Here is a 26,939-nt window from a genome sequence, read left to right on the forward strand (position 1 = left end):
TTTGCCTGTTCTGGAGTTGTCATGTAAAGGGAATCATGTAGTACGTGGACTTTTATGACCTGTTCTTTCCCTTGGCATGATGTTCTCAGAGGTCATCCAAGGCAGCCGATGTGTCTTTGTTCTCTCTCATCGTATGGGTATACCCCTTTTTGTGTGTCTGCTCATTAGTTCATGGTCGTTTGCCTATTATTCACTTTTTGGCTATTATGAATAATGTTGCCATTGATGTTCATGTGCGAGTTTTTATATGGACACATGTTTTCATTACTTTTGGTTATACGTGTAGAAGGGGAACTTCATGACATTATAAATCAACATTTACAGTCTGAGGGACTGCCAGGCTGTTTTCCAAAGCATCTGCTCCATTTTACATTTCACCTACCACGAAGGAGAGTTCCATTGTCTGCGCATTGTCCCTCACGCTTGTTATCATCTGTCTTTGATCACATAGCTTTTCTTCGTCATTAATGATACTGGCATTTTTGAAGAAACCTTTCTCCCCTTGGTGTTAATCGGACAGCCCTCACGTTAAGTTTATCTGATGTTTCCTTGTGACGAGACTGTAGTTGCCCATAGTTGGCCAAGACACTGCCTAGATGGTACCTTGTCCTTCTCATGATGTCCATCTCTCCCTCTTGGTGATGTTAACTTTGATCATCTGGTGGAAGTGTTGTTCAAGTCTCCCCTCTACAATTACTATTTTTTTCTTTCTTGCAACTAAGGAACATCTCTGGGGAAAATGCTTTCAGATAGCACAGATATTCTGCTGTTGGTCAAAATTTCCCCAAGATTTTGCTCCCATTGATGGCTCTTGCCTAATCCTTTCTTTATCATGGGCAGTTGCAAAGTGAGCATTTTCTAATTACAGCCCTCCCTCCATATTTACTGCCTGGTTCTCCAGTAAGAGCTCTGCCTTCTCCATTTATTTATTTATCTGTCCACTAAAGGTCAGAACATATGAAATCCTGTGTTTTCCAATGCTTTGTTATTCCTTAATGTACTTCACTTATTTAGCCAATGGGAGTTCCTCTGCTCTGGCTCTTGTGTCCTTATGACACACTCCAAGCCTTCTCTCTTTCTTGGCTTTATCAAGGCTTAATTGACTAAATTTTAAGATATTTAAAATGTACAACCTGCTGATTTGACATATGTATACACATCAGGAAAGGATTTCCAGCATCTATCACCTCATAATGCATATCTATCCATATTTGTTTGTTCTTTCTTCTGTAGTGAAAACACCAATCTGTTCCCTCCCTCCTCAACTTTATGATGCATATACAATAGCAGCAGAATTACTTCACCTGTTCCATTACAATAAACAAACCAATGAAAACGTTTAGGATTTATTTATAATTCTTAAAATTCATAGAAGTTTTTAATGGGCATAAGGAGAAATCTGAAAAATATCCTGGAGACTCTGAAACCTTGGATCAAAATCTCTTATAAGCCTGAAGTACAAGTTCAGTTCTTGGCTTTGAGTTGGATCTGGGGTTATTTTCTTTCTAGGGTGGAAAGGCGACTAATTTCCTGAGAGTAGCCTTTAATTGAAGACATGTTTGCAAATCCTCCATATGATACCAGAACTCATTCAAATAGGCATTTATGCTCAATATGTCTCAGGTTTGGCCTTGCTGGAGCACGCCAACAGACAACAGAACCACCAGCTACATTTTGTTCAGAGAGATGGTGCCAACTGATCACGGAGGTGGATACCCTTGACTGCCCCAAGAAACAACTCCCTGCTCTTTCAGGTGAAGCTGAAATCTGCCTACACCCTTCTCTCTTCAAAAAAGCCACAGAAACATCAAAAATTGTCTTAAACTAGACCCAGGCCAATCTGGAGATAAACTCAATCCCTGCCTCCTCCTTCCTCCATTGTTCCATAATTACTAGTTTGCCTTTTTTGACTCACTTCATTTATCATAAATCCCTCTACATTTGTTGACTTCCAGCCTTGATGGCAGAAATGCTTAGCAATTAAGAACGGGCTCAGAGCTGTGTACTAGAAGAGGAAACCCTCCCATTCTGGATAGTATAGATTGTAATGGGGTTGACAGTTCGGGAGCCTAAAAATTCGTTTCCTCTTTTCTCACCCATGTCATATACTAGTTGAGAGACAGGAGTCAAACAGCAGGAAACTGGTATTTCTTTATTACTGATATATCCAGGTTAGAGGATGTTGGTGGATGCTATGTTGAACAATCAAAAACCCCTTTCAGGAGGAAGGATGCATTCCCCCAGTTGCACCATCTTCTAGAAGATCACCTTTAGCTGGCAGCCCTCTTTGGGAATTATCTTGGCTGAAGGGAACTATCTTGCCCAAGGTTTCACCTTCCAGAGGCAGCCTGCACCCAATGGCTAATCTAACTTAGGAACACAAAGTCTTGGCTCCCTCACTGCAATTTGGAACAGCTCTGTGGGGTTGCTGAGGCTTCTGCTGGAACTGCATTGCTTCCCAACCTGTCCCTCTACCCAATTTGCTTTCTACTCCTCGTTTCCACTGGTATCAATCCCAAGAGCATTGCATTATGAATTTCCTACAGGCTAATCTCAAAATTTGTCTCCTGAGGAATCTAGCCTTGGATGCATGCAGGCAGGAAAAGCATCCTGGAGGTTTGAGTTTTAGAGACAAAAAGTGAGACAGGCAAACCAAAAGTATGTGTGATTCATTCCAGGGATCAACATAAGTAAAGACCAGAGAACTTAAAGACTTAGCTCAGGTGTCCTGAGTCCCATCTTCCTTCCCTGTCCCATCTAGACCCATCTAGAGCCTGACACAGTTTTGTTGTGTGCTTTAGTAAGGATGAGTGAGCTTTTTCCTTTTATCTCAGATCGTGAATTGTGCTTGTTTATTTGTTACAATGAAAGCACTGAGACAAACCATTATAAACAGGAATAATAATGGCTATCATTTATTGAGCTCTTACTATGTGCCAAGCACTGTACTAAACACTTTATGTATATTCTCTTATTTAGTTCTCCTAAGATCCTCTAAGGCAAATGCTATTGTTATTACAATTTTATAAATAAGAAAACAGGCTTAGCCAAGTAAAGAGACTTTTCTGTGCTCAAATATCCAGGGAGATCCTTGGCCACCTACCACAGACTCCCTCAGATAAAGAACCATGAAGAAAGGAGCATGTGTGAGAATGGCAGAATCCAGAGCAGGTTGTGACTTCTCTTAGATGTGCTTGGAAGCCAGGCCCAGCCCCATGGCGGGACTTGCCTCAGGTACCTTGAGTCTGGGAGTTCTGACCTTGGTGTGGCTTCTGTGTCTCCAGCTCCAGTGGGGCTGGGGGAAGGCAGAAAGGCCTCAGAGCTGGGGAGAGAGCCATGATTCTGAGGCTATTGACAGTTGCTTCTGTTCACGCTAAGAAACTTGATAGACCAGTTTTTCTTGCCTTTGGGAAAGAACCTGCCAGCATAAGGCCAATGCTTAGCGATCATTAAGAGATGTTTTTTCAGGAAACGGTATGTGTTGAAGAAGGAATTGGGACTGGCAAGGCATAAGGGGAAGCCTTTTTTAAAAAGAAGGCCTGTGTGTAGGTTTCCCATGCAGACAGGGTTCTGTAAACACAAGACACACCATGCCTCTTGGTGTGCTATGCTCAACCACCCAGTCATGCATTTAACAATATCTATTGGCTGCTTACTATATGCCAGGCATGGTTCATGGCACTCAGATACAGCAGTGAACAAGACATTCAAAGTCCTACCTCTCGTGGAGCTCAGAGGCTAGTGGGAGAGGATAGACCTACTTGGGTACTAGCAATCTTTGGCCCTGTCAACTCCTGCTCAGCCTGGTTGGCCCCATTGATTGCTCAAGGGATGGTAGGGTTCTGCACAATCACGGTCAGGGACAGGCAGGGTGCAGAAGTGTTACTTGTTCACCCCCACTACAACCTCCCTCCTTATGGTAGGAGACTGATTTCCACATCATTCTCTTAATGGAAAGGGCTAATGCCAAAGCCTTAGCCTCTGCCTGTGGGTAAAAGGACCCCACCAGGCCAGCTCCCATCCCTCTCCATGCCGCCTCTGGCAGGAGCAGTGAGATGAGCCCAGATGGCTCTTACACATGCATCAGACACTACTCTGTGGCTAGTTCTGTAATACCTTGGAACCTGCTGGGATCGTGTCTCTCATGAGCCCACGCCTTTGGGCCCTGCTCCATGAAACCAAGTTCTTACTTCTCCTCATCAAGGACTTTCTCTTGAATGGGCAAGTCTGCTGAACTTGGGGTCCCTCTTCTTTAAGGCGAGAACTAACATTGGAGAAACAGGTGCTGTAAAGGAAAGAGCACCCTAGTCTGAAGCGGGAGGAGAGTGTGTTCCAATTCTGGGATTTCTCGCTGAGTCATTGGGCACGTTGCTTGATGTCTCTCAATCAGTGTTTTGGAATATGCGATAGTCCATAATTCACAAGGTTGTGGTGAAGGCTAAATAAGATAACGTGTTAGAAAGACTCAGGCCTGTTGGAACACTTGGTAAACAGTGGTTAGCTATCAAATATTAGTTGAATGTGAAGTGATCTTAGATCAAAGAAATCACTTTTTTGCTTGGCGCTGAGGGAACTGAAGAAAGTATAAAGCAACATTCCTGTCCCTGAGGAATTTTCCCTCTAGTTGAGTTGTACTCTTGTCGAGCTTTCTAATGACTCTATCAGGTACTCAACAATGCAAATAATAAGCATGGGGTAAGTGTGCAAGTGTAAGAATGGGCTTTGTCTACATATGCAGAGAGAATTACAGACTAAGCAGGAAAACACTGAAGAAGCAAGTGGGCAAATTTAAGTCCCCATGCTATATCTAGCAGGACACTTACTGGTGGGACAGAGACACTATTCAGAGTAAAAATTTCGGAGTAACTGGATGGGGGAGTGGAGGTATCTCACCTGGGAGTTCTCCTCTTTCTTTCAGGAGTTTGAAAGAAGGTTGTATTCGGCACCGATGACAAGAGGACCTTCACTGACCTTTAGCAATAGGCACCTGACCAGGTAAGTACCGCAACTTACACATCAGTGTGTTGTACAAATAGAAATAAAACCAGGGGTGGCCAGAGTTAAGGAAGTTGAAGACTTTGCTGGTAGAAGGACACAGAGCTCACTGATTATGATTGTCTTGGTCTTCATACGATGAAAGGACAGGCCTTTGGGACCCAGACAGGATCATGGTGGAACACGGCCCAGTATAACATGCAAGAAATCCATGGAAGAATCCCAAGGATTCCAAGAAAGGTATATAGAACAGAAACAGGGAAAACTGCCAAAGTCACCATGGCTTGTCCTCATGGGGGGGTGGAGGTGGGGGTAGGGAAGAGGTAGCGAACACGGTGACCCATGTGGTTGGGTTAATTGTATACTATGTTTTCCTACTATAAATATATGCTTAAGTTAACAGTTTTGTAACGTAATGTGTGTATAGTTTATCACACAAAGTGGGCTTGGTCATTTTAAACGAACTATTTCGCTGGCATAATCCCTACAGATATTGCCAAGGAGGGGGAGTGAATGAGCAGGTCTCGTGTCCATGGAAGTGACCTGGTTCCTACTGTGGGTGGACCAGTTGAGCTACTGCTTAGACGGTGTTTCTGACTGAAGGTGGAGTATGGGTTCCTCTCTCTAAAGTGGAGAACGAAACAATTGCCGGAGGAACCTACCATCTAGATCACTCCTTGAATTTTCTCTTATATTCTCTGCTGTGGTGAAAACTGCAGCCATCCCTATTGGTGGGGGCTTTCGGAATGTGACCCATCCGACCCTGCAGCAACTGGTTGCTTGGTTTTTTAAACATTACTGAAATTTTTGACAAGTGATTTCATGGTTCTTTTATTCCTGTGTGTTAGAGGCAGAATGTTAACTCTGCACTCTAATTTAGATGCACAGAGAAAATATCCTTTATTTTTCTTATATCTACAATGGACTTTCCTGCTTCAAGCCCATAGCTTGAAGCTCTCCATTTCTTCCAGCAACTGGGGAGCAATAAGAAAATGTAAATGTTCAGATTTAAGCATAACTCAATATTAAACCTAAAATTAAAGTTTATTTAGATTAACCTCTTTGGGATAAAATTGCTCAGTCCCTCAGATGAAATTCTTCCTCTGTGTCTTTTGCACCCAAAGATGTGCCCAGATGTATCTGTGAGAGGTGGTGGTGGTTTATGCAACCTCATGGCCATAGGGAAGATTCAGAGTCACATCCCCCTCACCTCCCTTGGGCTCAGCTTAGTCAGGGCCTTCAAGCACCCTCTGGCTGACTCATCCTTGTCTTGGCTCTCATGAGCACGGCAAAGTCTTCTGATGAGATTCCCATTTAGCTTTGGCTTGAGTATTTCCCTTGGTAGCCAGAGTACCAGGATCCCTCATCCTTGCCACGGTGATCCTTCTGGAAAACTCCTCCACTGGACTGTCAGGTATTTCTGAAACCCAAATACCACAATGGGGACAGCAATGACTTGGGCAAATTGAACCATAGGGTCTGCCTCTCCCTGACTGTGCTGGGCCATCGGGGTGAGAGGTTGGTCTCCTGGCTCAGTGTAGACAGCCTGGGAATTAGCCTCCTCCTCCCATTCTTCAGTGGGTTGCAGAACATAGCTTCTAGTCTTTTTGGCTCTCTTAGACTTAGCTAATACATGGCTCTCCTAAGTCCCCCAGGAGGTAACAGGCTAGACAAACAGATTTGTTCTGCTACCTCCATATGCTCCTTCTCTCTCCTGCTATTCCCTGGACTAGAAAGTGGAGGGCTTGTGTTTTGCTTCTGCTCCATTTCTTCCAGCATGGAGTGCAGCCGGCTTCCATCTCTTCTCCATCTCTCTGAAATGCTGATACCTAGGGAGAGAGACAAAACAATCTGGAAAACCAAATAAGACAGTAGCCTTAGTTGTAAAGCTATTATCCTGCTACCTAAATTGTGATTGCTGGAACTGATTACTACCTTGGTCATTCTTTTTACATTCTCTCTGTTTCGGTATCTAGTCTTCTGGAAGCATTTTATGATAAGGGAAGGTAAGAAAGAACAATTTTAAAGAATTCAAAATATGATTAACTCTTCTTAGACCTGCTTCTCTGGAAAGGTCCTTCCACTAGGGCACCCTGCAGACTGTCTGATGAGAATACCTCCAACTAGAAAATGTCTTTGTCCTGGTCAGCCTGAGAAATTTGGTGCCCACAAAGGATAGGATGACAGTGGTTGTAGCTGACCTCAAAAGGAGATAAGAACCACTGAGTGGAAAGACAAGAGGAAACGGTACTTCACCCCAAAGGGATCTTTAAAGAAGCTGCAGAAAGCACAGCGCATGAAGAGCTAAAATGGTCCTCATCAAGTAAGAATTACTCACTCCTCTACTCAATAAATAACCAGCTGACCAGCCGTCTTCCTTTATTTAATAGATATATTTTAATAACATCTTACCTGGAACTCTCTTCTCCACCTCCCCCAACCTCAACCTTCTCTAAAATAGTCATTTTCATGTATTTGGACCGTTTCCACTGCTCTAACTTTCCAAATGTCACCTGCACGAATGAGGCACCCTCTCTCCCCTAGGTGGAAAACTTAGGGAACAGTATGTTGTCCCTTGTCACTCATTAAGCTTCCTGGCAGGAGCCTGGGTTTCTGCAGGGTCCTGGTTTCAGGAAAGTTCACAGCTCAGCAGGGTCGTGTAGTTCGTGCCCATTTTCCATGTTGGGTAGCAGATTTGCAGTGGACCCCTGGAAGAGTGCTTTGTCTTCTAGGACTATGTTTTCATTCATGGCAGTATCTTAGGGGTCAACTTCAAGCACCATTAGCTGGGACTTACTCTCTTCATCTTCCCCATTTCCTCACAAGATGTTGTCTTGACTGGATGCATGCAGTACCATATCTCTGGGAAATAAGGACACCTGAGACTTGAAACTATAAGGAAAGAGAAAGTCTAATCACTGAGTTCATACATATGTGTGGTGTGTCTACTATGTGTAGACACAATGCTCAGCATTGGAAATACATAATGTGCAAGACAAACACAGTCTCCCTTCTCATGGGCTGAGTGGAGCAGACAGCCATTGTCAAGATATTTACTCAAACAAATGTGTGATGTCATAAACACTGTGGGAAAAAAAAATGCAAAGTGCTTTAAGTGGAAAGAGCTGACCTAGCTTGCAGGGGAAGGTGAAATACAAAATTCTGCCTAAGGAGAATGAGTTTTCAGCTGAGATCAAGAGGATGCCAGTTAGGATGGCAAAAATTAACAAGGTAGGAAACAACAAGTATTGGAGAGGATGTGGAGAAAGGGGACCCTCTTACGCTGTTGGTGGGAATGCAAGTTGGTGCGGCCACTTTGGAAAACAGTGTGGAGATTCCTTAAGAAATTAAAAATAGAGCTACTCTATGACCCTGCAATTGCACTACTGAGTATTTACCCCAAACATGGAGATGTAGTGAAAAGAAGGGCCATATGCACCCCAATGTTCATAGCAGAAATGTCCACAATAGCCAAACTGTGGGAAGAGCCAAGATGCCCATCAACAGACAAAAGGATAAGGAAGATGTGGTCCATATTACTATGAAGTATTATGTCTCCATCAGAAAGGATGAATACCAACTTTTGTATCAAAATGGACAGGACTGGAGGAGATTATGCTGAGTGAAATAAGTCAAGCAGAGAAAGTCAATTATCATGTGGTTTCACTTACTTGTGGAGCATAAGGAATAGCATGGAGGACATTAGGAGAAGGAAGGGAAAAGTGAATTGGGGGAAATCAGAGGGGGAGACAAACCATGAGAGACTGTGGACTCTGAGAAATAGACTGAGGGTTTTAGAGAGGAAGGGGATGGGGGGATGGGTGAGCCTGGTGGTGGGTATTTAGGAGGGCACATACTGCATGGAGCACTGTTGTACATAAAAAATGAATCATGGAATACTACATCAGAAACTAATGACTAACATAACACAGTAAAAAAAAAATAATAATAATAATAATAAAAGGAGGAGGCAGACTTGGGTAGGAGACCAGTAGCTGTGGACAGGGCATACAAAAGGCCTGAAACAGGATCAGCGTGGCTTCTTTCAGGGACAGAATGGACATCACTGTTATGGACTAAACCATGTCCCCTCAAAAAGGTATATTGGAAAAAAAAAATAAAGCTATGTTGAGGTTCTAATGCCAGGTACCTCAGAATATGACCTTGTTTAGAAATAGCATTGTTGCAGAGAGAGTTAGTTAAGAAGCGGTCATCCTGAAGTACAGGAAGGCCCTGAATGCAGGGGGACTAGACCTTAGAAGAAGGTGGTCATGCGAAGACAGAGACCCAGCGAGAGCACCACGTGCTGATGGAAGCCTCTGGAAGCAAAGGAGGGCCAAGCTGCCAGCAAGCCACCAAAATCCAGGCAGAGGGCAAGGAAGGGTTCTCTCACAGGCTAGGGGAGAAGGCTGGCCATGTTTGCCGACGTCCAGCCCCCAGGACTGTGAGACAATGAGGTTCTGTTGGGTAAGGCCGCGGCTCTGTGGTACACAGTTACAACAGCCCCGGGGACCTTTCAGAGCCCGTGTGGCTGAACTGTTAAGTGAGCAAGGGAGGAATGTGAGATGAGAGAGAGGAGGAAGGGTCCCATACCCATGTTCAGGAGTCAGAGCTTTAGCCTTAAGGCAATGGGGCAGTACTGAGGAGGTTACCTGCTGTCATTCAACTCACACCGCTCACACATCCCCGTGGCTGCCATGTACAAGAATGGAGACAGGCTGAGTTCTCCAGGAGGAGATAGCATGACAGAGCCTCAGCTGACTAGGGCTCAGCCAACCTACTGGAGGGCTCTGCAGTGTTGTCAACAACAGCTGTGCCACCGCTGGCTGAAAGGACCAGGCATTCATACTTCCCACCGTGGCCAGTCACCTGTATGGGATGCTCTGGGAAAGGATGACCCCAGGCAAGGTGGCTGTCTGCAGCTGAGGCACACTCTGCAGGAACCGTGAGAAGCCGTCTGCTCTCTACACACCCCACAGCTGGTCAGTAAGTCTTCCCTTGAAGGGGATCTGAGCTGCGCGTCTTCTCTTCTATCACAAGACATTACAGGGACCCCAGTGATCACAGGTTCCAGGGGAGAACCATGGTGGCTTGAACCTGTGTGGCAGCAATGAAGAGAGAGAACATAGCCTGGTTCAGGGATGGGTCAGTAGATGAAGTGCTACAGATTTGAGAGATCGAATGAGGAGAGGATGGAAGCGCTGAGGGGTAGACAGCTCCCAGCTGTCTACCTCTGCCCAAGTAGGGGGATGGTTGGTACCACTCACCAATGAGGGAGCTCTGGGAGAGATCAAATATGAGGGAGGAGAAGATCGTGCTTTCGGACGTGAAATACTGGTAAATGACCTGAATACTCTAGGAAGTAAAAACCCTGAGAGAAACACACGTGTACACACACGCATGCACACGCGATTTAATTTCAAGAAGAGTCCTGTGTGCTTATGTCTAACTCTTGGAAATGCCATCCCTTGATGCGCACGATGGATTTTACCTTTTTTTGCTGGAACTTGAGTCAGTATCCATAATTTACCTGATAAGCACACCGGAAAGTTTTAGAGCAGAAAGATATCAAAAGGAACTCAGGCCTCTGAGGAGTGAGGACGGGCCCACACACCGCCCAGGAAATAATTAGTCAACACCCCAGCCAGCCGTACCAACCTCAGATGGTATCGCTCACTACTCTGGGACTGAAGCAGCTCCAGAGGTGATGGGGGTAGGTTTGGGAGGTGAGAGAAAGCGGCAGGATGAAAGAATGAAGATTAATTTAGGACTGGGAAGGAGTTTTTACCAGAAAACCACTTTGCAAAGCAGAATCGGCAGACAAGCCCCAGCAGAACTTTCCGTCCCATCGAAGTTCGTCAGCTGAGTTGGGCTCTTCTAATTACACTCCGTTCTGCCGCTGGCTGGGACTGCCTCCCAGACCACCCCTCTGAGATGCTGAGTTTTCCATGGATATGTTCATTATCTTTGACTCAGTGAGTCCAGATTTTGAAACTGATCCTAAAGAAAATGCCCAATAAAAGGAAGATGCTGTAGGCATGATGATGTTATCAGCGTATTTTATGATAGTTATATATCAAAACTCCCTTTGTGCCAAGAACGCACATTCACTTTGTGAAAGGTGTCAGCTGTGATCGTCAAGAGAGCTGTGTTGCAACAGAAGATGCTCGCCCCGGGTCTCTTTACTGAGCACCCACCATGAAAGCAGTGATATATCCAAACATAAACGTATGCTCTGGTATGGAAAGTAAACCACAGGGATGATACACAGCCTTTACAAGTTCACAGAGTAAGAAAGATTGCTGAGATCTGAACCTAGGTCTGGCCTTTCTATAAAGCCCAGTAATTCATACACTTAATGAACAAATATTTGTTGAGTCTCTGATATGTGCTAGGAACTTTTTTGGTGATATCATATTCCCTGGAAAGAATAGTAAAAATGCAGCTTTCCTATGCAGATACAACTTCTAATCAAAAGATTGCAGTGAGAAGAGGAAGGCTTTGATGTTTTAGACATGTCTTACATCTAAAACGTGTCTTGCGTCTTATGGTTTTTAGAAACCCAGAGTCTTTTCTATCCTCCATCTGTTTGTAGCCTACCTGCCTTCAAAACTTTGCTCCACCTCCTTTCCCATTTCCTTCAGCTACAACTGGCCTCTCGCTGCACTAGGTCTCTTTGCCACACAGTTCACACTTAATTAGATCTTGCTGGAAGCTGATTGCTGGCACTAGGTATCTACTCTTTGATACATACGGGCTTGCACTTTACTTAATGTGTGTGTGTGTGTGTGTGTGTGTGTGTGTGTGTGTTCTTGCCCATTAGGCTGTAAGCAGCTCAGTTAATTGAGAATTGTTGAGATTGGGAGTTCTCTTATCGATAGGGTTCATGGTGCTATTGCCTCAGCAAAAACGATTCCCATATCCAAACTAAATAATTTGTGACTTTTTTACATTTTTCAACTCAGCCAGGTCAAGCCCACAAAGACTTAAAATGGACACAGACTTTTTTTTTTAAAGAGTTTGTTTATTTATTTGTATGAGAGAGCGAGCCCAAGCAGGAGAAGGAGGAGAGGGAGAGAGAGAAGCAGACTCCCTGCTGAGCAGAGAGACGGACTTGGGGTTTGATCCCAGGATTCTGGGATTATGACCTGAGCCGAAGGTAAATGCTTACCCGAGGCACCAAGGTGCCCCTGACATGGACATTTTAAAGATCTCTCACTTATCTAAACAACCTATGAATAGTTCTATCAGTAAGACTGCATTTGGTTAAGCTGTAGTAGCAAACAACCCCTCAATTGTAGTTGCTCAAAACAACAAAAGGTTGGGTGTTTTTAGGTCAGTGGAGGGATCTGTTATACTTCATATCCACTCAGAGACCTAGGCAATGAAGAGGTCACCTCCGAAAAGTTCCCAGTCTTTAGGGTAAGAGGAAGAAACTGTGGCAAATCTTATACTAGCTTAAAAGATTCCATATTTCATTGGCCCAGGTCAGCTGTATGACCATGCCTGAAATCAAGGGAGAAGGGAAATGTCGCCTCACCCAGTACCAGAATATATGGTGAAGAGAACCATGTATTGTGAACCAAAAATATATGGTGAAGAGCACTGATAATTACTATGTTGTTTTTACTATTACTATTGTTATTGTTTCTCCCTTTTTACTTTTTAAATACAAGGAAAGCTCAGATGGTTTAACAACATGTCCAGGGTCCCACATTTAACCACATATGAGCTAGGATTTGAACTGAAGTCAATCTGATAGTGAAATCTATGCTGCTTTCGTGCTACCATCTGTTTCTTTCAGAGCTGCTTTCCAGAAAGGATGCCTTATGTGTTCTTTGGGTTCTGACTAGCCTCACTTAAATTATTCTTCTTAGTAGGGTTCTTAGTTAGCTAGTCTTCAACCTCTGATCCATTTCAGGTATATCCTTACCAGATACGTCCATTTGCTCTTCCATTAGTCCATTCATTCAAAGGGGTCTTACTACCCTTTCTTCGATATAGCAGGTGTTGGTAGTATCAAGGCGGATACTGTTTAGTCCTAGCTTTTAAGGGTTTTGTCTTCTACTGGAGCACTCACTAAAAATAGCAAATAATTCCCAAAGCAATGTGACACAGCACTCTAATGAAGACCTGCCCTTTGGAAACAGGCATCTCCCAAAGTGGAATTAGGAAGATGGAAATGGCTCACATGAGAGTCACCATCACTAGAAGTAACCCAAACGAAGTCTGCAAAGAAAAGTTCGCAGAGATTGCAGAACACACAAATTTATCTAAGATGCCTGAGCCTGCCAAGCCCATGAATTTTTTTTTTTTCAAATAAGAACACTGAAAGCTAAACAATGCTATACTACAGTGTGGAACAGGGCTGCTAACAGAAAGTAGATGGTTTGATTGGGATTTCTAAAAGGGAGAGATTACTGATGTACCTGTATTACCTGAGATGTAATGATTTCAGCCATCACAGAGAAATACAGCCTGGGGGAACTGAGCTTGAGAACTACTGATAGGCCCCTTCACAGAAACAGTAAATGGCAATGTTGGGATTTCACCCCAAGGCTGCCTTCCCTAAAAGCCAAACACCCACACATGTTCCAAGTTGCCACCTGCCACTCCATGAACCACCCTAACCACTAGCTCTCTAGCTGCCCGTAGGCAAGAATGTTGATGGCACTGTCACGGGCCCCGGGAAGACTTTAATCTCATGTTCTCCAAACCCAGCTGCCACCTTGGACCACTTGAAACTAAGATTACATCTATATTAGTGTCTTTCAAGCCACAGCTCTAAATCTTTGAAGATAAGCATTACAGATAAATGTATGCTTCTCCATTTATCAGTCTTTAGAAATCTCCAATTTCGGGAAGAATATGCTGGGTTGTGTGCCCCTTTCTGTCCCCACCCTACCCTTCTCTCAGCCCACAGGCTGCAGGGAGAGGTGCTACATTAACTTCTCAACACTTTGATGACTGAGTAGTTAGGCTTGCTAGGGCCATTTATTAGTATACCCATGGCTCCGTGACAGTGTGCGTTTCTGGAGGTCCATAGCCAAGTGTTGGACCTTTTTAAAAATTCCTCAGGCTCCCAGAAGAGTCAAGAGAGTTTTTTCATTTGTTTATTTTATTTCTTAAATCAAATGCTGTCATATTATTAAAGCGATCTGCATCAATGGAGAATGACATGAGCCTTTTGATACCATATGGGTAATTTCCAAGGAATCTTCCAACACAAATCTCATTGTAGCGAAAGGGAAATAAAATGGAGAGAGACTCCACTTTAGACCCAAGTGGATAATAATGGGGACTGGATATACCCTCCAGCCTGAAACACCTAAGAAAAGATGAAATATAGAAAACGAAAATTGTCAAGATATGGATAACAGACAAAGAAAGACAATGGTCCCAGAGATACAAGGAACAAACGGTGAGCCCTACAGTTGCCCTTGTTTACTTGAGAGTTTCTAGGCCATAGCTCAAGCAGGGGGATCCCAAGCTAAGCCCAGCTAAGCTGACTCCCTGAGTTGGGAGATGAAGATAGCTAGGATAGGCATCAGGAAAAGTACCAAACAGGAGAAGGCTGCATAGAGAGAAAGATCCTGGGATCCACATAGAGGGTCTCTCGAGTTTTTAGCAGGGTATGATGAGCACATCATGTGTGAGAGAAACATCAAAGGTCAGAGGAGCATTCAAAAAGATTAAAGGAATAGTTCCTAGTATACATCTAGGGACAGAAATTGTTCTGCTTCCATAAGCCACACAGGGAAAATTCATAATTCATGAGGCATTGAGTAGAATATTCCAGAAGGTCTTGCCTTAGTTATGGAGATTATCCCTAGACTGGATTTTGCTCTGAACCCCTCTAATGAATTATAAAAGCAAGACCTGAAAGGATCAACCTGTTTCCAAGTAACTTAACTGAATCCTAAAACAAAGCTCAAAAATATTCACAGGAATATAAAAATATTCTGCACCCAACACGATAAAATTCACAACATCCAATACAATAGCATTCTCACTCAGATTCCCATCCTGAGTTCTCTCTGTAGACCTCTGCACAAAAAAGATGCTCTCCCCCAGCCTCTGAGGCTGCCATCAGCAGAAATTAAGAGAGCACACTATAGGAACACTTGTTCTCAGTCAGAGGCCTTCCTTCAGCCCTCTGTACCACCATCCTCAGGAGTCCAGAGAGCAGTCAGGAGATCTGTGTGCTCCCAACACCTGCTCTTCCCTACTCCGGTGTGATAATTAATTTTATATGTCAACTTGACAAGATTACAAGATGCCCAGACAGCTGGTCAAACATTACTTCTGGGCGTATCTGTGAGGGTGTTTTCAGAAGAAATTAGCATTTGCTTTTGTAGACTGAGTAGAGCAGATAGCCCTCCCCACCATATCTTGGCTTTATCCAATACCTTGAGAATCTTGAATAGAACAAAAAGGTGGAGAAAAGTTGACATTGCTCTCTGCCTCACTGCTTGAGCTGTACCAGAGATCTGCCTTCAACACTCCTGGTTTTCAGGCCTGCAGACTTAGACTGGGAGCTCTACCATTGGCTTTCTGGCTTTCTTGGGTCTCCAGTCTGCAGACAGCAGATTATGGGCCTTCTCGGCTTCCATAATCAAATGAGTTGATACCTTATAATAAATCTCTTCATGTGTGTGTGCGCACATGTCTGTATGGAGAGACAGATAAAAATAAAATAGGAATATAGCCTATTGGTTCTGTTTCTCTTGAAAAACCCCGGTTCATACAGCTTGCCTGGTTCCAACATTGCAGCTTTACCTCCATTGTCTGCCTTGAGACCATCAGAACTTATCTTCTATATCAGTCACTGCAGAAGGTCCAAGGAGCCCTGGCAATTGATCATGCCTTTGACTCTCATCCCCATGTGGCTCAGACATCACTTTATTGGTGAGGCCTTCTTCACCATGCTAATTAAAATTGCGATCTCACCTCCTCCACACCCGAGCCCCTTTCTCTATTTTATTCTTTCCCATAGCGCTTCCCACAGTTGAACATATTATGTATTACTTATTGATTTGCCTGCTAGAATATAAGCTCCATAAGGGCAGGGAATTCTAACTGATCACTGCTGTGTGCCCAGTGTTCAGAACAGCGTCAGGCACTTAGGAAGCAGTTGACGGTTATTTGAGGAATGAGGAGTACCCTCTGTGTCAGCCTTTAACTGCTGAGAAATGTGTCTGTATTGCTTCTTCAGGAAATGTGGACCCAAGTTTCTGAATATAAGCTGGCAGTCGGTGGAGCTGTCTTTGAATTGTCCACAGGTGCTTTTTGGTCTAACATCTTATAAGATCTCAAGGATCATGTGTCAGCTGCTTCTGAGCACTTAGCCAGATCCACCCACTCCCACCATCCAAGTCTTCTGGAAGACCCAAAAAGCTGGGCAGTCCCAAACAGCAGAGGACATTCTCCCAGATCTATGGCTCCTGCTGTTCCCCGTCTCTGGAAACGGCCTCACTCTTCCCCCAAGGGCTCAGTCCAAACACTAAGAATTCCCTGTAATGTCTCTCTGACCGCTCATATCAGATCCATCTTCAAAACCACTCTGAATTAGAATCTTCTCCACTGTCTCCACCCAGTCCCGCCTGGGGGGGCGGGGTGCATGGGGGGAGCTACCCCTGTGCCTCCCCTAAGTGGCTGAGATCTTCTGCTGATAGGGCCGCCCTTGACCCCTGCCATTCATTCCCACAGAGAAGAGATCTTTCTGTTTGCCTCCTTCTCGGGTTTTCAAAGAATATTTTAGTGGCTTAGGCAATGGATAAAATGAAGTACTTGATGAAAAAAGCCAGATATAAAATAGAATAAACAGTACTATCCAAATACGAAAATATGTACAGAGAAAAAGGCCTAGAAGAAAACACCTGGGTATTTTTAGTGTAATTAGCTCTGAGTGTTAGAATTATGGTTTGAATTTCCTTCTTTATGCTCTTTAGTATTTTACCAATACTCCGTGATGAGTATGTGCAGTCACTGAAAAAAAAACAAAGCAAAGCAGAATACTGAGTGATCAATGAGGCAGCATTAATGTGGGTCACATTTGTTTAATAGATTTAGAATGTCTAATTTATGAATGTAAGGAAAATTGAACTCAACTTGTTTTTACGGATGTCTTCTTTCATCCCAGTCACCGTGCTAAGTGTTTCCCCCGTGCTTTATTTCCATGAGAAAGGATTTATCCTGGTTTTATAGATGAGAGAATGAGTTCAGAGTAGACTAAGTGGCTTGTCCAAAGTCACTCAGCTAATAAGAGAAACGGTATATGCTAAAGCCAGTTCTCCAGATTATAAACCCAGACTCTATTCACTACCCACCATTCTCTTCTCTTCCCCAAACCCTGGGGCCAGGCAGACATGTCTGAAGAATTGCTGGGTCAAAGATGGCAGGAATGAGGTTATTAGCCTACCCAATGGGGCAAAATGGTTTGGCAAAGACACTGACAGTCAGTATAACTCAAATGACTAGAGCCTCATTTCACAGACATACTTGAGCTTGGAACTTACTAGCAACGTGGATTTAATTGTCACCTGCAAATGCAGCATAAAGTTAAACCTTTCCTTGTTCTGCTTCCTTGCACTATAAAAACAGAGCTCACACTCTGGGAGTTGATGAGTCTGGAAAGAAGGGCAGGGCTGGACTCGGGCATCGCCACATAAGTCTCCTGATTTCTTGAGGAGAGAGGGGAAGGGCGGAGGGGTAAGGGAGCCTCTGTGATTTCCCTCGGTGCTCCCAAGAGACTAATCTTTTAAAAATGAAACCCGCTTCCCATTACATTCAGAATAACATCCATATGCCCTATGCCCACGGTCCGTCCTTTCTACATAGCTCACCTCCTTTCTTCCTTTTGTCCAGAGCTCTCAGTTCCTGGGCTCCAGGCTCACCAGCCTCTGTGTTTCTGGAACTCCCCAGGTCATTCTGGTAGGGGCTTTACCCTCCGCACCTGATGCCTCAGGGTTCCTCCCTGGGACCTGCGCTCTTCAAGCTCCCTCTCCTCCTGATTTCAGCTGAAATAAATGTCAGAAGAGAGGCCTTCCCCAGTGACTTCATCTGAAACCCCCCCACTCCCCCATCACAATCTCTCTCTGTGCCCTTAACCCCAATCTTTTTATAAGCAGAACTTTTAAATGATATCATTTCAAATGCAAAGAAGGTGCAAAGAATATATGGAAAGAACAGGTAAGTTATGAAGCATAACATAATAAACACTTACAGACCCGCCAACCAATTTAAGATCTAGAATCGTCACAATCCCTGATTCTTTTTTCCCTAGCACTTGTCAAGTACCTAAAACTATATTATGTACTTATTTCTGTATTTATCGTCTGTCATACCTCCTGGAAGGTAAGGTCTGATGCCTGCCTTGTTGATGGCTGTATCCTGGAGCTTAGAACAGTGCCTGGAAAATAAATATTTGAGAATGAACAACAAGGATGAGGCAAAGAAGTCAGAGGACTGGGGTGTCATTATTGCTGCTGGTGGTGGGTGGTCTGTGCTGTCTCAGGCAGAGATCCACGAGCCCACCAGGCACGACTACCCCCACCCACCATATCTCCAAAGTCTAGTTAATGTGCGGTTAGGTAATGTGAAGTATAATGTCTAGCTACGTAGACAAAAGCAACACCAGGCAAGTCGTTTTGCCATCTTGAGACTGCGTTTCCATCTCTGGTAAAATAGTAATAGCTACTTCCATGTGGCCTGGGTGAGAGCTACAAGTGTTCTCATCTCCCTCTGTAATACCTGGTGGGGAGGGGCAGGACAGGCCGAGGGAGGGGGTAGGTATAGGGGACGCTCCTGGCAGCAGGCAGCTTCAGACCTGGAGACAGACAGACTGACAGATGCTGGATGAACAGAAATGTGGCGACAGACATCCGGGCCACCCTGGAAGCAGGGGACAGCATCTCCAGCTCCCCAGTGGGCCCACAGCCTGGGCTTTAAGCCCAGCGCTGGTGCCTGAGGCCGGGAGTAAGCCCCTGGAGTGGTGAGCCAGTTGGGCCTGGGAACTGCCTGCTGACAGATGTGGGGGTCTCTCGGGGGAACATTAGAATCTTGGAGTGAGAGGGGAGGGTACACAGTAACTGAAAAGAAAAATGAAATTGCTTTTATTTTCAGTGAATCAGAGGAAAACAAGTAAAGCCTGTTCCCCCAACACCCCCCCGCCCCCGCCCGCCAAAGCCAATGAGGATTAAGTCAGTGTGCACTAAAATTATAGCCAGAGGAGCCCAGCCTCAGGACATTCTTCAATGCCTCCCTTTGCCTGGCAAGTTTATTAATCCAGCCAGCATTCCCCAAGCAACTAGTACACGCCAGGAGGCCTTCTGCGGGGTCAGGACCAGGAGCGGGTAAGGGTGCAGGCGCAAGAGACGGCTCTCAGTGTTCTCAGGGGGAACAGGGAGCCTGAAGGAAGGGGCGCCCAGCTCTGTGAGGACCAGGAGGAATGTCAGCCTGCAGCCCCCACCACAGGAGGGAGTTCTGCATTGCCCCTTTGCTCCCCATGGAGGGTGGAGGGCAGGCACTGTACGGGGCCTGAGGATGGCAGGGGGAATCATTTTAGAGATGTGGGCGGCGGCCACATGTGAGGGCCTGGGCAAGTGTGTGCTTCAGGTAATCACTGCAGGGAACAACCACCCGCTGCGTCTCCCACCTTCACTCCCCCTGCAGTTGATTATAATACCTCTCTTTTCCTCTGGGGCAGTGCCCCCCGCCCCCACTGTCAGTGCACGGTCTTCCTCCTGGTTCCCAAGCGGGCCTAGGACTCAGGACGGGCCAACCTGCGTCGTTCATTCTTTCACTCCAAGGGATTGATTTAGAGACGGGCCTACACTCGTGGTGGTCTGGTGAGACCCAGTTCTGGGACTCTGATTGGCTCTGTTAGGAAGAAGTCCTCCTTCCACCTGCTAACCTGTCGCTATGGGACCACCTGAGGGAGATGACCCCCTGGAGAGTGAAACCAGCACGAGGGGCAGCAGAGTGAAGACAAGGAGAGATCGGCCATGCTTCCACGTTCTCCCTGCCCATCCCGAGGATCCTGTCAGTCTCGCAGTGGAGCAGGTCCTGTGCTACTGAAACCACCTCCCAGACAGAAAGGAGGCTTTTCTCCTGCCCTGTCTACAGGAGGGGACTGACCTTCTGAGATTACCCTGAAAACAACCTCATTGGGAAAAAATGGGCCATTTGGGAGGGAGTTCCAGTTTCTATAATCATTCATTCATTCTACAAATATTTAATAAGAATCTACTAGATGTCACACTTTGTGGTAAGCTTATAATTGTGAGCAAAACAAATACTAGCCCAGTGCTAATGGAGTTTGCAGCCTATTAAAGAGACAGGTGATGAACTATGTATTTAGAATGAATACATGATTAAAAATCATGAAAAGTATCACAAAGGAGAAGTATGAGTAGCTATGAACTGTATTCAGGGGGCACCTGATCTTAAAGGAAGCAGGGTGGATGGGGTAAGGGAAGGGTTTCCTGAGGAACCAACAAATGAAATAGGAGTGAGAAAAGTATAGGAGTTGACTGGGGGAGAGAGTGGGGGCAAGGAAGCTTCCAGGCAGAGGGAAGAGAATGCTCAAAGGCCCTGGTGTTCTATCAGCCATCTTGAAAAGCTTCCTCGACCCCACAGGCCCTCCTGGGGGTCTAGGAATCCAGACTTGGCTTTGCTTGGCCCTTGGATGCAAATGCAGCACATGTAAGAACTTTGCTTTCCTTCTTCATATCTCCATCTCAGGACATTTTCACTTTTTTCTCCCTTAAAGAAAGCCCCTCTGCAAATACCTTGCATTGGTGGTGGTGAGGAGAGCAGGGGCATTGCTAGCCCACCTGAACTACCGTCCTGCGACCTTGAAAATGCCATCCTTCCCCCATCTCTTCCACAGCAAGATGGTTTCAATGGGGCTTATTGAATTATTATAACTTGCTTAAGATTATAATGATGATTCATTGATTTTTTTCCCCTGATTTGGAAATAGCGCTGGATATTTAGTATCAACGTCTTGTCTAAATAATAGGTACACAAAGTTTTAAAAGGCAGAACCCATTTAAGTAGCCCCTACGTGACACCAAAAGCATAAGCAACAAAAGGAAAAACAGAGAAATTGACTTCATCGCAATTTAAAACTTTGGTGCTACAAACAACACCATCGAGAAAATAAAAAAGACAAGTTACAGTGTGGGAGAAAAATATTTGCAAATCATATATTTAATAACGGGCTTATATCCAAAACACATAAAGAACTCTCCACTCATAATAAAAAGACAAATGACCCAATCTAAAATCGGGCAAAGACATTTCTCTAAGATACACAGATGGCCAATAAGCATATGAAAAGATGTGCAACATCTTTGGTCATTAGTGAAATGCAAATCACAGCTGTAAGGTGATATCTTTTCTCATCTACCAGGATACCTTTAAGCAAAAAGATAGAAATAAGTGTTGGTGAGGGTGTGGACCAATTGGAGCCTCGAACACTGCTGGTGGGAATGTAAAATGGTGCAGCTCCTTCAAAAAACAGTCTGGCAGTTCCTCAGTTAAACTTAGAACCAGCAGTTCCCTGCCCTGGTATATACCCAAGAGAAAGGAAAACATAGGTCTACGTAGGACCTTATACCCTAATGTGCATGGTAGCATTTTTCTGAACAGCCAAAATAACCCGACATATCAGGTGGAAATAACCCAATGTCTCTTCACGAGTGATTACCAAGTAAAATTTGCTTTATCTATGAAATGGAGTATTATTTAGCAATAAAAGAAAGGAACTATTGATCTATGCTACAACAAGAACTCAGAAAGCACTATGCTAAGTAAAAGAAGCCAGCCACGAAAGACAATTCCATTTATATGCTTCCATTTACATGGCAATTCCATATATATTTGTTGAGAATAGACAAATCTATGGAGACAGGAAGACTCCTGATTGCTTATGGTGGGTTGATGGGAGGGAATGGAAGTGACTGCTAATGGCTTTTGTGAGGTTTCTTTTAGGAGAAATGAAAACATTCTAAAATTAGATTTTGGTGATGGTTCTACAGCCCTGCGAATAGACTAAAAACCATTGAAGTGTATACTCTCAGTGGGCAAATTTTATAGTACATGAATTTTAATACTTAAAAAAAAAAAGCCAGCTAGTGATCTGGAGTAGATCGATCAATATCGTCAGAGCCTGCTGTCAGAGTAAATTTTACCCAGATCCTGGCATAATCAACAGGTCAGGCAGAGAAAACCCCCTGAGTGGAAAAGTGCAGCTATAATAATAAGAGTGACACTATTCACAGTCATAACCAAAATTGATATGATCTCTATGGCTTTTGCATTTGCTTGATTAAATCCTTTCACTCACTTGAATCACAGGAGGGAGGCGTCATTACATAGATCTGACACCAAAGGGAACTGAGGTTCAGAGGGTTTAAGGACAGGTGAAATCATCCAGGGAGTAAATGCTGGGGCTGGGAGCAGAGTCCTGGTCCACCTGACCCAAATCTCAGTCACTTCACGAAGCCTGGAAGGACAGAGGCCATGTTCTGTCCTGTTACATAGTATCCCCAGTCCCTGGCAGGGGGAATGAATGAATGAATGAGTAAGAAGCTACTTCTCTTTGGACTCTGTGACCAGGTAATACAAAATGTGGCTCCATCCCCTCCTAGAAAAAGAAGACCTAAAAAGATAAGCCAGAGGGTCCATCCTAGGAACACAACTTCACAAAGTACTGGCCAGTAGCCTGGTCTCCAGAAGTCACCCTGACTTGATTCTTTTATGGGTACAGAAAACAAGGCAGGAATTTCTCAGAGGTGAATCCTTCCCATTTCTATGGGCCTTGCGTGTGGTCCTCAGCCATGAAGTGCCCTACTGGGATCATCCTCAGTGGCACATAGATTGCCTCAGTCCCACTGTTCACGTGCCGCCATCTTGAATTCCTGATTAGCACTGGCACCCCAGAAAGAGGCTGCATGTCCCAAAGCTGAGACCTTCCCATAGCTAATCTGTGCTGTCTAGAAGCTGGCATGGGGTCTCACACTGGAGGTACAATCTCATACAGGCAGAGGTGTCTTCTCTGATGGCACCTGAATGGGAAAGACAGGAATTTGTCCTTCTGCCAAAGATGGCAAAGGGTCTGGTGGTTGAGTTCAGTTGCTTGGTTTTGTTCCAGGTTGTAGGAGAAGAGGCCAAGATGCTTGGCTTATTGAGTTTCATTTCTCCATGGAGCAGAGGTTCTTTCTTCTAGAAAGAGCCTTGGACATGCAATCACACAAACCTGGATGTCCAACCTTTGCCGGCATTTACCCTGGTGCCCTCTGTGAGCCCAGTTTTCTCACCTACCTGGCAAAAATCTCACAAGGCTGTAGTGGGAGGAGTAAATGACTCACTGCCCACAGCTAATAGGTGGCAGAGCTTGGCTTCGAACCCAGGACCCTTGGCTTCACCTCCACCTGTGGTCGAATGAGATCATAGACAGGAAAGGATGTCAAAGCTGCAGGCAGGAGTGCAGGCTCTGGTAATGGGAGAGGCCTCCCCCCACGGCTGGGAACTAAGAAGGATTGCAGGAGCAGATGAGGTCGTATCTCCCACCAGTCAGAACAGTGTGTGTGCTCTCTGTGCCCTTATGACGGCTTATGGCTTGCAATGGCCCCTACTTCATGGCCTGCCAATGGCCTGGCCTGGGCTGAAGCCCCACATGTACTGGAGATCCAGCCCAACAAGTGGCTGCTCACCCACACCCCCAGCCTGACTCCTTTCGCAGCCTTGCCTCATTGTGTCCAGGCCCTACCCAGAAGGAATGGGGTATGCACCCAGCCAGTCTGGGTTCTTTAGATCTAAAACACACTTTGTTCCTTGGTGACTCCATCTGGAAGGCCATATGGAACTGAATGACTTACTTCCCTTCTCTGAGCTATTAATCAAAAGGATGGCAGTTCCTATCAGCCAGGGATGGGAGGTTTTATGAGGTTGTGGGGTTAAAAGTAAGGACCCAGATTTTTGGGTCAGCTCCCTATTTGATTCTAATTTCCGTGGTTGTTTCTGTGACCTTCAGTCATACCACTTGACCTCTTTCTTCCTCATTTCACATTTTCTATAAAATGTGGCAACAATACCTTTTCCTGGGGCTGTGAGGACTCCACCAGCTGGTGGGGTGATGTGCTTGTGTGGAGTAGAGGCCCCAGTACCCGGGAGCTTCACTCTCCTGCCTTATTCTGCCTCCTTTCTTGACAGATCCACTCAAAGAAGGAAGTAGATTCACCTTGAACCTGGGCTGTTTGTTCAGACCTCCTCTGAGTCCTCAGGTGTTTATGGAAGAGGATTAACTCTCTTAGATGACTCTTTGGGGGAGGTGAGGGATGGGGAAATGTTGGAGGTATTGAAGGCAAGGGGAGAAAAGACCAGATGGGGATGTGATAAGGATCATAATAAGCAGTCATAATGATAGAGTGCCTCATTTAATTGAACACTTACTTCGTGCCAACATTGTACTTGGAAATGTACATGTATTTCTTAACTGATTCCTCCTCTTATCATCATCTCCATTTGACAGATGAAGCAACCAGCTGACGAATGTCTTGATAAGGCAGGAACTGAGATTTGAAGCTACATGTCACCCCGATACTCTGGGGAAGTGGGGAGGGGATGTACAGCAGGTGACAACTGAGGCTGGCCTGGAGGTTCCTGCCCTGGGAGCAGCTCAGGGTCCTACCTGGTTTGTGACCCAGCCTGGCTGAGGCAAGAATCATGCCCAGAGAGCCTGCCTCCCCAGCTCAAATGTGAGTACCTCAAAATCAGGGCCCTATCTGCCTGCTCTCTGGATCTGCCAGCTCCCAGTGTGGGGTACAGTCTATGTTTAAAGGAAGCAACAAACACTACAATTTCCCCCCTTTCTTCATGGAGCCCTCCTATGTGAAATGACACCTTTGATGGCACAGAGCTTGTCACAGTCAATAAAGCTTTCCTCATCTATTATCTGGAGACCACCTGCCACCCAGGATTCTCTGCTCCTCCCCACTGATGGCACCCTAAGTGGTCACCTAGTCTGACCACTTCTTCCTTTACGGTTGGACTTCCCTGCTCCTTCCGCTCCTTCCCCACGGCCACCATCTAGACTCAGTTCTCTGTCCCTTCTGTCCATGACGCCTGTGGACCCGCTCTCCTCACTTCCCTTCTTGCCCTGCCCTAAGCCCCGTTTCCAGCCAAGAACCAGAGAGATTTCTCTTCAACAGAACTCCGCTTGTCTCTCTCCTCCCTGCCTTGAGGACAAAGTCTGCCCCTACACTGGGCCTGAGCCCCCACAACACCACCTTTATTTCCCTAGTCCCACTGCCCCTCCCCGCTCCTGCCTGGCCAGGAGTGACCTGCGACGCCACGGGCCCACATTACCTGGCAGGGGAAACAAGGACCTGAAGGCACATTTCATCCCTCCATTGACATCATCGCCTTGCCCGTACCAGCACGTCTGTCCCTCCTGGTGATGTCACCAGCCTGGGCGGCTCCCACCAGGGCTCCAAGGCAGGGGGTGGCGTGAAGAGTACCAGACACCTGGTTTCACTTCAGAGAGATGATTCCAGCGTGGAGGAAGGCGAAGCAAGACTTGGCACAAGGCACAGCGGGGACTGTCCTCAGGCCCCTTGTTTTTGAGCTGCCGCTGAGTCCCCAGAGCCTCCGGAGTAAGAGATGAACATGCAGACTTGGATGGACCACGTCGCTCTTCGCTGACATAGCACTTGTTAAATAAAATAAACCAACCTGGTGCTTTCTTCAGGCCAGACACTGCTGTGAGCAGCCTGCATGAATTTATCTGATTTATCTGATGATTTAGCCTCAGGATATCTCATGTTACAGACAAAACACAAAACAAAACCCACAAAAAATCAAAAAACCCGAGGCACAGAGAAATTAAGTAACTTTCCCAAAGCAGCACAGCGAGTAAGCGGTAAGGCCATGATTTGGCTCTTGGGTCTGCACTCTTAGGCTCTATGCCCTTTTGCCTGCGGGTTCCCTGCCCCTGGCAGCCTCGTCCTCCTGCTGCCCCACAGTCACCAGTGCTTGAGAGAGTGTCTGCAGAATCTGTAGCCCCGATGGGCCCTCACGGCTTTACCTCATGGTTCAGTCATTTAATATTTCATCCCCGAGTGCCTCATCCTGTTTCTCCGCTGGGTTTTATGATTCTGATTTCATGGTGGAGTAACCTAAAGGAAGATTCCTGTAGGGCCACAGGACACAGCTATGTGAGGAACGTGCCCAATTCTGTCTAGTCACAGGGACAGCGCCTCTCCCGCTCCCCCAGGAGAAGGGGCTCTGCCGGCCTTGGTGGGCATAGCTGGGCCCGCGGCTCCGCGCAGACAGAGGTCATCCTGGCAGCCGTCCAGGGGGCAGCGCTTGAGTCCATGGGAGACCAGGAAGTGAGGAGAAGGTAGGAATTGGAAACAGCAACAACAAGCTTTGGGCAAGGTCTGTTTCTAGTGGAGGGATAAAGAAGGGGGGGGCAGCGGGGATCGAGAGAAGTGACAGGAGGACCGCAAGAAAGCAAGAACTCTGATTTGGGCATCATTTTTGAGGTCACTGTGAGCCTTCGCGTTCCTGATCTCTTATCACACGTAGACGTGTGCATGCAGACCTACACCCATCCCCCCAAAACTCCGCATCCAGGGCTGGGAGCAAGCTAGGTAGGATTATTACTGCTAGTTTCTGGACGTGGAAACTGCAAGAGGGAGAGGGGTCCGCCGGCCATGGGGCCGCCAGCGCACCCAGCCCCGGCTGGAGGTCCGTGCCCCATCAGCAGGCTGCATAGGGCGAAGTCTGCATGGCACAAAGTCTCAAAGTCAGGACATAGAAGGGGGCCAGCCTGGCAGATCCGGCCTGGGTTCAAGGAGGAAGCCCCTGTGGCCCGTGGAAGGAGCAGGCTCAGGGGGAGGGGGATCCAAACTGCGGTGTGGGTTGAGTGAGGA

The 26,939-nt window shown here is 45.8% G+C and overlaps 1 long non-coding RNA gene across 1 annotated transcript; it reads left to right on the top strand.

The window, feature by feature from the left end:
• The first annotated feature begins 4,803 nt into the window (after positions 1 to 4,803).
• LOC131821978 (uncharacterized) lies at positions 4,804 to 25,753 on the top strand. Its single transcript, XR_009350039.1, has 3 exons — positions 4,804 to 4,995; positions 24,217 to 24,287; positions 24,536 to 25,753. It is a non-coding gene; the product is annotated as an uncharacterized LOC131821978 (long non-coding RNA).
• The last annotated feature ends 1,186 nt before the right edge of the window (positions 25,754 to 26,939 follow it).

The sequence above is a fragment of the Mustela lutreola genome, chromosome 1, assembly GCF_030435805.1.
Source record: "Mustela lutreola isolate mMusLut2 chromosome 1, mMusLut2.pri, whole genome shotgun sequence".
NCBI lineage: Eukaryota > Metazoa > Chordata > Mammalia > Carnivora > Mustelidae > Mustela > Mustela lutreola.